This window comes from Phocoena sinus, chromosome 2 (genome assembly GCF_008692025.1).
Source record: "Phocoena sinus isolate mPhoSin1 chromosome 2, mPhoSin1.pri, whole genome shotgun sequence".
Classification (NCBI taxonomy): Eukaryota; Metazoa; Chordata; class Mammalia; order Artiodactyla; family Phocoenidae; genus Phocoena; species Phocoena sinus.
In genome coordinates, this window is record NC_045764.1 from 21,111,732 (window position 1) to 21,120,904 (window position 9,173).

At 41.6% G+C, this 9,173-nt stretch overlaps 1 protein-coding gene across 1 annotated transcript in view; it reads right to left on the minus strand.

Annotated features, from left to right (window-relative positions):
• Positions 1-7,974, minus strand: part of CELF2 (CUGBP Elav-like family member 2) — a 397,933-nt gene extending 389,959 nt beyond the window's left edge. The window contains exon 1 of the mRNA XM_032621812.1: positions 7,944-7,974. The gene's annotated coding sequence lies outside the window, so the exon portion shown is untranslated. The remainder of the gene's footprint in view (positions 1-7,943) is intronic.
• Positions 7,975-9,173: the final 1,199 nt, after the last annotated feature.

The window sequence follows — 9,173 nt, forward strand, 5'->3', positions numbered from 1 at the left end:
AAGAGACTTCCAAGTAGACAGAGGAAGAAATGCAAAGACTGAGAGACTGGTCCTCAATTTTCTTCTAAAATGTGGGCTCACACAGTCATTCAAACATCTATTGGCTGCCAGCTCTGTTGGGAGTCCTGTGAATGGAGGAATAAACAAGAAAGCCAAAGGAGACTCTGTTCTGGGGATGAAGGGAGGGGAACAGAAAATAGATAAATGGACAAATAAATGAACACACAACGACAAGTGCTGTGTGAACAATACAATATGGTGATGTGACCGTGAGTAACTGCTGTGGAGAGGACTACACAGAACAGGGTGGTCAGAGGCGGGAGCTCTGAGGAAGTAAGAGGAAAGAAAGGCCAGTATGTAAAGAACAAAGTAAAGGAGAGGGTGGGCAGGAGGCAATGAGGTTGCAGAGGTAGACAGAGGCAGCCTACGGAGGCCCCTGGAAGCCGAAGTATGCTGTTTTGACTTTATTCCCAGCGAGAGGAAACTACTACCCAGTTTGAAGCCAGAAACAATGTGGTTTGATTGATTTTTCAAAGATCTCTTGGGCTACCATGTGGAGCATGGTTTGCAAAAGAGGAAGGGGGAGACCAGTTAGGGGCCATTTTAATAGTGCAGGTGGGTGTCTATGATGGCTTAGAAAGAGATGGAGAAAGTGGCCAAATTAAAGATGAATTTTAGAGGTTGAGCCAATAGGCTTTACTGATGGATGGTCTGCTAAGTATGAGAAAAAGAGGCAATATAAATGACTCAAGAGTTCTTGTCTGAACAGTTGGGTGCATGGTGGTAAGGTGGGTGGGGGTAGGATTCAAGAGTTCTCTTTGGTCACATCAAATTGAAGATTATATATCCAAGAAGAGATATTGAACTGACAGCTGGGTATTCAGATTTGAAGCTCAAGGGAGCAGTTGAGGCTGGAGAGGTGAAAATGGGAACTATCCTCATAAAGATGAACTTGATGACATCTCTCTCCACACCCTCTCTACAAGTGAAGAGAGAAATGGCCAAAGGAAGCCCTGGGAAGCTCAGCACGTGGAGTCCAGCAGAGGAGGAAGAACAGGCAGGCAGACTGGGAAAGGCCGGCCAGTGGGAGAGGGAGAAAACTGGAAGAATTTGGTGTCAGAGACGAGGAAGGTGTTTCATGGGGAAGGAAGAAGTCCCTACTTTGAGTGCAGCTGAGAGACCAAATAAGAAAACAGATAACCGGCCAATGGATTTTGTTAGATGGAGGTTGCTGTTGACCTTGACCAGGACTGTATGAAAGGGTCAGAAGCCCAGCTGGAATAGGCTGAGGGTTAAGTGAGAGAAGAGTTCTTGTGGCAGATACCACTCCTTACATACATAAAGCCATTTCCCCCCTACCCTGACTCCTTCCTTTCTTCCTGATGGCAGAACATGACTCCCATTATAAAGGCTGCCAATACCAGAAACCCAATTTCCCCTCCGTAAAAGCTTAGGCATAGGCAAGAAATTCTTTCCTAAAATAGAAATACATGAGAAAAAAAAATGCCCTTCTTCACTAGATGTGGTCATGTCTCCATGTGATGGCTGGAGCTGTGTCTCCATGTGATGGCTGGAGCTGTGGCAGTCATATTGTGAGCATGAGGCACATCATACCCAAGATGCTGAGGGTGGCAGAGGAGGAAGAGAATACACCAGGGCACCACATTAACCTTGGGTCTTCTCAGACCTCTTGAGCTATAGCTACAAACTCAATATGCAGTTTCCACTCTGATACTGCTACAGTGCCTTTTATGAAACGGATTCAACCTGGGAAAGGTTGATGCAGGAAAGAATTTAGTCATAGACTATGAGTGGGGGATACACTGTAAAAGATTAGGAGGTGCAGGTTGGAGCAGGGAAGAATACTTCTTACCAACTGCAAGTGTGGCCTCAGAGTCGGTGTGCAGTATGATGGTGGGTGCTGGAAGCGGGAAACTGGGCAGTGTAAGGTTTGGAAAACAATCACTTGAACCAGAAGGCTTGTTTTCTATTGTTAGCCAAATAGTGAATCTGAGACAGGGGAGCTCTAGGAATGATAAGGTCTGGGAGTACCACAGGGTCCCATGTGGAGAATGTCAACTGTCTTTTCTTTCCCCAAATCCATTCCGTCAATTTGCCCAGATGACTCTTTGTAAGCAACAGCTTAGAACACTCCCTGGATGAACAGTATCAAAGAGAATAACAGCTCCTCAAACGGGTGTCTAAACCCTTCACATCAACCAGTGATCCTCCAAGCACCTCTTCATGCCTCTGCATTCCATCCAACAAGACGGCACCACTCCCTGTTCCCTGCGCACAGTCCCTGCACACCTCGCCTGGGTGATGATGTTCTCTCTGCGTGGAGCGCACAGCCCCCTCCACCGCTACATGCTCAACCCTGACCTGCCTGTCCACGTCCTGCTCAGGAGGTTGACTCACGGTGCTGTCCTCGCTTCCTCCAGTCAGCGGTATCCCACCTTGCTGCTGAAATCCCTTGGCGCCTTTTGTTTATTTATATGACTTTCAACCTCTCTTATGGCATTAAACACTGTTCACCTAGCACTGTGATTATCTGTACCTGCTACACTAGACTACACTACCTAAGAGAAGAGATGATGCTCGGTTTCTTTTCCACCACAGAGCCTATAACCATTTTTGGCATACAGCTAGCGTTCGATGCACCTTTACTGAATTAATGAATAAATGACAGATGTTGTAAATATCAAACTGCACCAGACCTGGGTCTCAGGAATTTGAGAAAATTGTTCTTTCTTAGGGATTATAAAGAAGATAGGAAATGCTCATCAGTTCTAGATTACTTAGTGAAAGGTTGGCCTGGATACACCAACATTCTTTTTTTCTATTTCCTCCAGCCCCAGGCCCTGGCAACCACTTTTCCGCTCTCTACTTCTATGAGTTTGACTTTTTTTTAGATTCTGCACATAAGTGATACCATGCGGTATTTGTCTTTCTCTGTCTGACTTATTTCAGTTAGCACAATGCCCTCAAGCTCTCTCCATGGTGTCACAAATGGCAGAATTCCTTCTTTCCCATGGTCGAATAATATTCCAGTGTATGTATACACCACAACTTCTTTATCCATTCATCCACTGACAGACACTTAGGTTGTTTCCATGTCTTGACTATTGTGAATACAGCTTCAATAAACGTGGGAGTGCAGATATCTTTTTGAGATCCTATTTTCACTTCCTTTGGATAAATACTCAGAAGTGGTAACACTGGATTATATGGTAGTTCTACTTTTAATTTTTGAGGAACCTCCATCCTGTTCTCTATAGTGGCTGCACCAATTCACATTCCCACCAACAGAGCATGGGGATTCCCCTTCTCCACACCCTCATCAACACTCGTTATCTCTTGTCTTTCTGATGAGAGCCATTCTAAGAGATATGAGGTGATAGCTCATTGTGGTCTTGGTTTACATTTCCCCAGTGATTTGTGATGCTGAGCATCTTTTCATGTACCTGTTGGCCATCTGTATGTCTTCTTTAGAAAAATGTCTATTCAGGTCCTCTGTCCATTTAAAAAATCAGATTGTTGGATTTTTTTGCTATTGAGTTGTGTGAGTTCTTTACATATTTTTGGATATTAGGCCCTTATTAGACATATAATTTGCAAATATTTTCTCCCATTCCGTAGGTTGCCTTTTCATTTTGTTGATGGTTTCCTTTGTTGTGCAGAAGCTCTTTAGTTTGACGTAGTCCCACTTGTTCATTTTTGCTTTTGTTGCCTTTGCTTTTGGTGTCACCAACATTCTCATCTTCTAATTTTTCAAGTTCTTTCAGAAGACAGCACCTTAATTGAGGGCAATGAGAAATACGAGCTTCTGTCACCTACGAAAGCCCCCCACAGGTGAGTGAACACCTAACTGAGCCCACAGAGCACAAGTGGAGAGCTGAGCTGGCCGACTGCTTTGATTCTCTTCGTGTCCACGTTTGCCCCTTGCTGCTACCTGACCAGTGATAACCATGACTGAGAAATCTGGTCAATCAGAGAGTTCAGTCTTGCCCTCCCACCGCATGGAACCTGTTGAGTTCAAATTTCAGATAACAAAGACCCATAACTGAAGACCACAACTCCATAAGTGAAACTGCCACGTCGTGATTTTTCTCTCTGAGAGTCACACCAACCAAGTAGCTCTAACTTCTTGGTAGAGAAGCTCAAATAATAATCTGATGGTGTACAGTGAGTTCTAGTCGTTGGGTATTCCACTGCTTCCAATGAGTACTTGTTTCCTAACCCCCTCTGAGGAAGCATAGAAAAAAGATCAAGTTATTGGATTAAAATAGAAGAAAGAAGGTTAAGTGTTTCTTTTATAACTTTAATCTCTGGCCCCTGCCTCCATTGGTTTCTGCTAAAATCCAGTAAAAAATCGCATCTTATTTACATATTTAATTATTGTAAGCTTCATTTACCAATACTTAATGTTTTTCAAAGAGCATCCTGACTTCTGGGTGTTGAGCTTTAAGAACTGCTCATGGGGCTTCCCTGGTGGCGCAGTGGTTGGGAATCTGTCTGCCAATGCAGGGGACACGGGTTCGAGCCCTCGTCTGGGAGGATCCCGCGTGCCGCGGAGCGACTGGGCCCGTGAGCCACAATTACTGAGCCTGCGCGTCTGGAGCCTGTGCTCCGCAACAAGAGAGGCCGCGATAGTGAGAGGTCTGTGCACCGCGATGAAGAGTGGCCCCCACTTGCCACAACTAGAGAAAGCCCTCACACAGAAACGAAGACCCAACACAGCCATAAATAAATAAATTAAAAAAAAAAAAAAAAAAAAAGAACTGCTCATGAATCTCCACTGTAGTCTGTAAGATGCTCCTATTAAGGTCTGTTAAATAGCTGTATTTTCTATATTGTTTCGTTTATGCTGAGAAACAGGAGACTATGTTTAAGGAATTAAAATGCTCTCTCTTTTTCAAAAACAGCCACTCATATTGCAGGATAACAGTAAAACCTCTGTTAATATACACCTTGTTTACACCTTTACTCTGCTATCCAAAATAAAGTTTTCCTCTGTATAGTCATCCTTTATATTAAAACCCCAGCTTATCATAACTATTTTAGTGCCTCCATTCCATTTGAACAATTGGGATTTTACCATGATTTAATTAAAACACATCTACCTAAACTAAAAACTTTGCACCATTGAAAAAGGTCTTGAAAGGCATGCTTGCAATGGAGAAAAACAATTGTCCTTTGCTACAGCAAAATAAAGCACGGAGTCATATGTAAGATTAAAAATGATCCTCTTCACAGCTCAAGAAAATGGACCCATACATCCCTTTGCCAGAACACTTCAAGATTAAGAGGACAGCATGAGTGGAACATGTGGCCAGCTTAAATATTTGTTTTAATCCCGACAAGATCATCGGTTTTAATATTTATAATATAATTACAATGCTTTACACATTGCTCATATAATCTAATTTTTTTCTGGTGATATATTATTACCAGACTTTAATTTCAGCAATGGCAAGAATTCATAGATACATTTAGGTTACCAATCGTAATGAAAGACAAACCAGGTGTCTGTTCAAGTACCTTGTACACATATCTCATCTCAGCCTCGATGCATTTTTAACCACCAATACATAATCCACTGCTGTATGATTTGTACATATTCACAGAATAGTATCAACCGGTGGCCAGCTATGTAAAGCAACTAAAGTTGAAATACCCCATCTCTGTGCAATATTTATAAATGGCCTTTCAGAAAATTTCAAGACAGTCAAAGCCAAGGAAAACCAAAGCACAAACTTGCTGTAAAACACCACTGTCTTCCTTTGCAGCCACATATCACAAGTCGGCAGTTGCCTGAATTGCAATTTTCCACTTTTCCTAGATGTCGCCGCGTAAGCGCACTTTTATGACTAAAAGGATAAAGACCCCAACGTGTCACGTTCCACTAACCATTAGCCAACAAACAAACCGAGTTAACGACAGGTGCCTCGTTCTAAATGCACCAAGGTTTTCCAGGGTTCATTTACACTTTCCCAGTGACAGGCTGAAGAAACTAGAAAAAAAAAAGGCTGAAAGTTGAACAACTGATTGAATTCTACAAGACTGTAAAACAAACAAACGCTAACAGAAGAAATAGTCTGGACGGCAAGAGAAGTTTTCATCATCAGATAATCACATTCATGGTAATGTGAAGAAGGGAAAGAACTGTCGATGGATAATGTCCCAAACTGCCCCCAGAGAGAGTCAAAAGAATACCTGAAGCTACATTAGAAGAATAATTGAGAAGTAACTGACATATTCACACCCTTACCACCGTATATTTCAATGAATGCACACCGAAGTTAGAATGGGATTGGTGTTGCGTTTATTCTCAACACAAAGCAATATTAGAGTAACAAAAATTCATGGAAAGAAACAATAAGTAGGCTCATTACTAAAATACCTCCCACAAAACTCAAGAAGAGAGCAGACTCCCTCCAGTAATAAACCAGCTACAACAGATCATTCGAGGTGAATGTGGGAATTGCCACTTGGTATTCACAACAGAACAGTACTTAATAGAATTCAGGGTGCACACCAGATTTCGCAGACATCTCAGTAATTCTTATCTGCATGATTACAGCTCTGTGTGGGTCTCATCTGACAACACGCGGGTGGCCCACTCCTTAGCCGTTCTAGAAAAGTTTAAAAGTCATCCTTCATTCCATTATTTGGGGATTAACTTCTGCACCACAAACACGGGCAGATACACAACTCTCTCTCTTCCAGAAAATGACAAGGTGCCTCGGTCTTCACACTGGACTCTCTCCAGAGTGAAAGCACCACGACAAACAAACTCAGCTGGGACGCCAGAACACAGGCACACTTTTAACCCTGTAAACTAGCACGCGGTTGAAATGCTTCTTTGGGATGTTATCCAAAGAATTAAGACATACGGTTAACTTAAACATTTGGGTCACAGTAAACAGTTTTGTAGCCATGTTAATCATGATCCTATAAGCAAAGATTTTCTTTACAGTAAAAAAAAAAAAAAAAGCAACCAAATGTGCTTATCTCCTGGAACAGATGGTGACAATATGTACCCTTCCCCGATTCCCTAGTGCTGTTCATCATCACATCTGTAAACTCTTCTTTTTCTGGTTCTTGAGATTCTCTTGCCTTCTGTTTCCAACACTTCCCAGGCAAAACCCTATGCCCTATTAATTCATTCACAGACGGTTACCAAGCACCTTCCAGGACTCAGGCGCGATACTAGGTGCTGTATGTGATGCCCAGGAAAATCTCTCTTAAAACATTTCCACTCCTTTTCTTACTTTTTTCCCCTTCTTCTAATAAATAGTGGTAATCATTTCTGATGGCTAGTTGTCTGTCATTGGCATCCTGCAATCATCTCTTATTTCATATAGTGACATAAGATATCCAAAATATGTTAAAGACATCGATCAATTTATATATTGATTTCTTTCCCTGGTGAGACAGTAACTAGGTATTTAAATGATGATATGAATTACAAATGCATTTATATATCATCAAAACTATGGTGTAAGTTCTCTAGAGGAAGCTCAAAATTTTCACAAATCTATAAATACTTGAACGCAATACTACTAATGAACATACTGAAGAAAAAAACAATTCAATGCGCCTGTAGATTACCAATAACCATGAGTATAATAAAGGAAGCGGCACGTTTACGAGTTCTGCGGAGAAAATAGCTCCAATATACTCACGGGTACATGTGATATAACTTCCAAGGGATGAGAATGATTTCTAAGTCATATATGGACATCACCCTCATGACCTCCTGGTTACATCACTTACATGCGACTCATACACCGTTTCTGGCATTTACATGGTGAAGCATGAGGTCTTAAAATCTAACATGAGGAAGAGAAAGTGAAGAAGACCTCTCCAAGGCGACACAGGTCTTCTGTCAGGGGGTGCATCAGAGCTCACGTACAGAATAAGCAAAGTGTTCTGCTTACCTTGGTAGACTTCCAGCTAATTCTGTGGTTGTCTCTCTGGAAGAAAAAGAAGATATTACTTTGGTAAATTATAAAAATGTGTTTAATAGAACCATAATGCAATGCGCCAGGGCATTCCGGAATCACATGGGTGCAGAGGGCACTGTATATGCAGCTGTTTAGAAATCTAGAATCGACTCATCACATTTCTGATTAATTCCCATAAATGTTTCAATGGTCACTTCCCAAGGACACTTTACACACATGCAAAATATCTGCCTCTGCTTTCTGGTGGTAGAGCTCAACTGAGTTTAAAACATTCAAATTTTAAAATGTACGACATACAGAAGGAAAATAGGAGGGAAAAGAGTCCCAAACTGCAACTGGATGTTTTCCACCGAAACAAAGCACACTGTACTCTCTTTCCAAGAATCACTTAGGAACGGATTCGTTGGAGGGTGTGTCTTCGTGTTGATCTCTGTCACCTGAGGTTTATGAAGGAACACGTACTACACAAAATCCAATTATTTTTGTAGCAAATTGCTGTTTTTCATTTCTTTGTTGTAATGTCAGACCAGTTGGGATGGCTGAAGGCAGGTGCTATGACAATTCAAACGGCACAAATGATATGTCACTGAGGGAAGCTCTGCAGCACGTGAGTAAGAGCGACCAGAGATACATTTCAGAGCTTACTTTTTCCTAATTGCAGTATCTTATCTTTCGATTACAGATGTGTTCTTGGAAGGAATGGGAAGCAAGGAGGAGCAGATGCAGCCTTACTGCTGAGATATTCTAAAAGTGGAGGAGGGCTTAACTTGAGACTGAGGGACACAAGGTATAATTCTTAGGAACAGTGGTGCATAATATTCTTCGTGTCATGTAATCGCTTTAAGAATCTCATAAGAAGAGGTGATATATACATATACAAAGGAATACTACTCAGCTGTAAAAAAGAATGAAATAATGCCATTTGCAGCAACATGGATGGACCTAGAGATTGTCATACTGAGTAAGTCAAAGACAAATATCATATGATACCACTTATATGTGGAATCTAAAATATGACACAAATGAACTTATTTACAAAACAGAAACAGACTCACAGACATAGAAAACAAACTTATGATTACCAAAGGGGAAAGGGGTGGGGAGAGATAAATTAGGAGTTTGGGATTAACACATACACACTACTATATATAAAACAGATATACAACAAGGTCCCATGTATAGCACAGGGAGCTATGTTCAAAA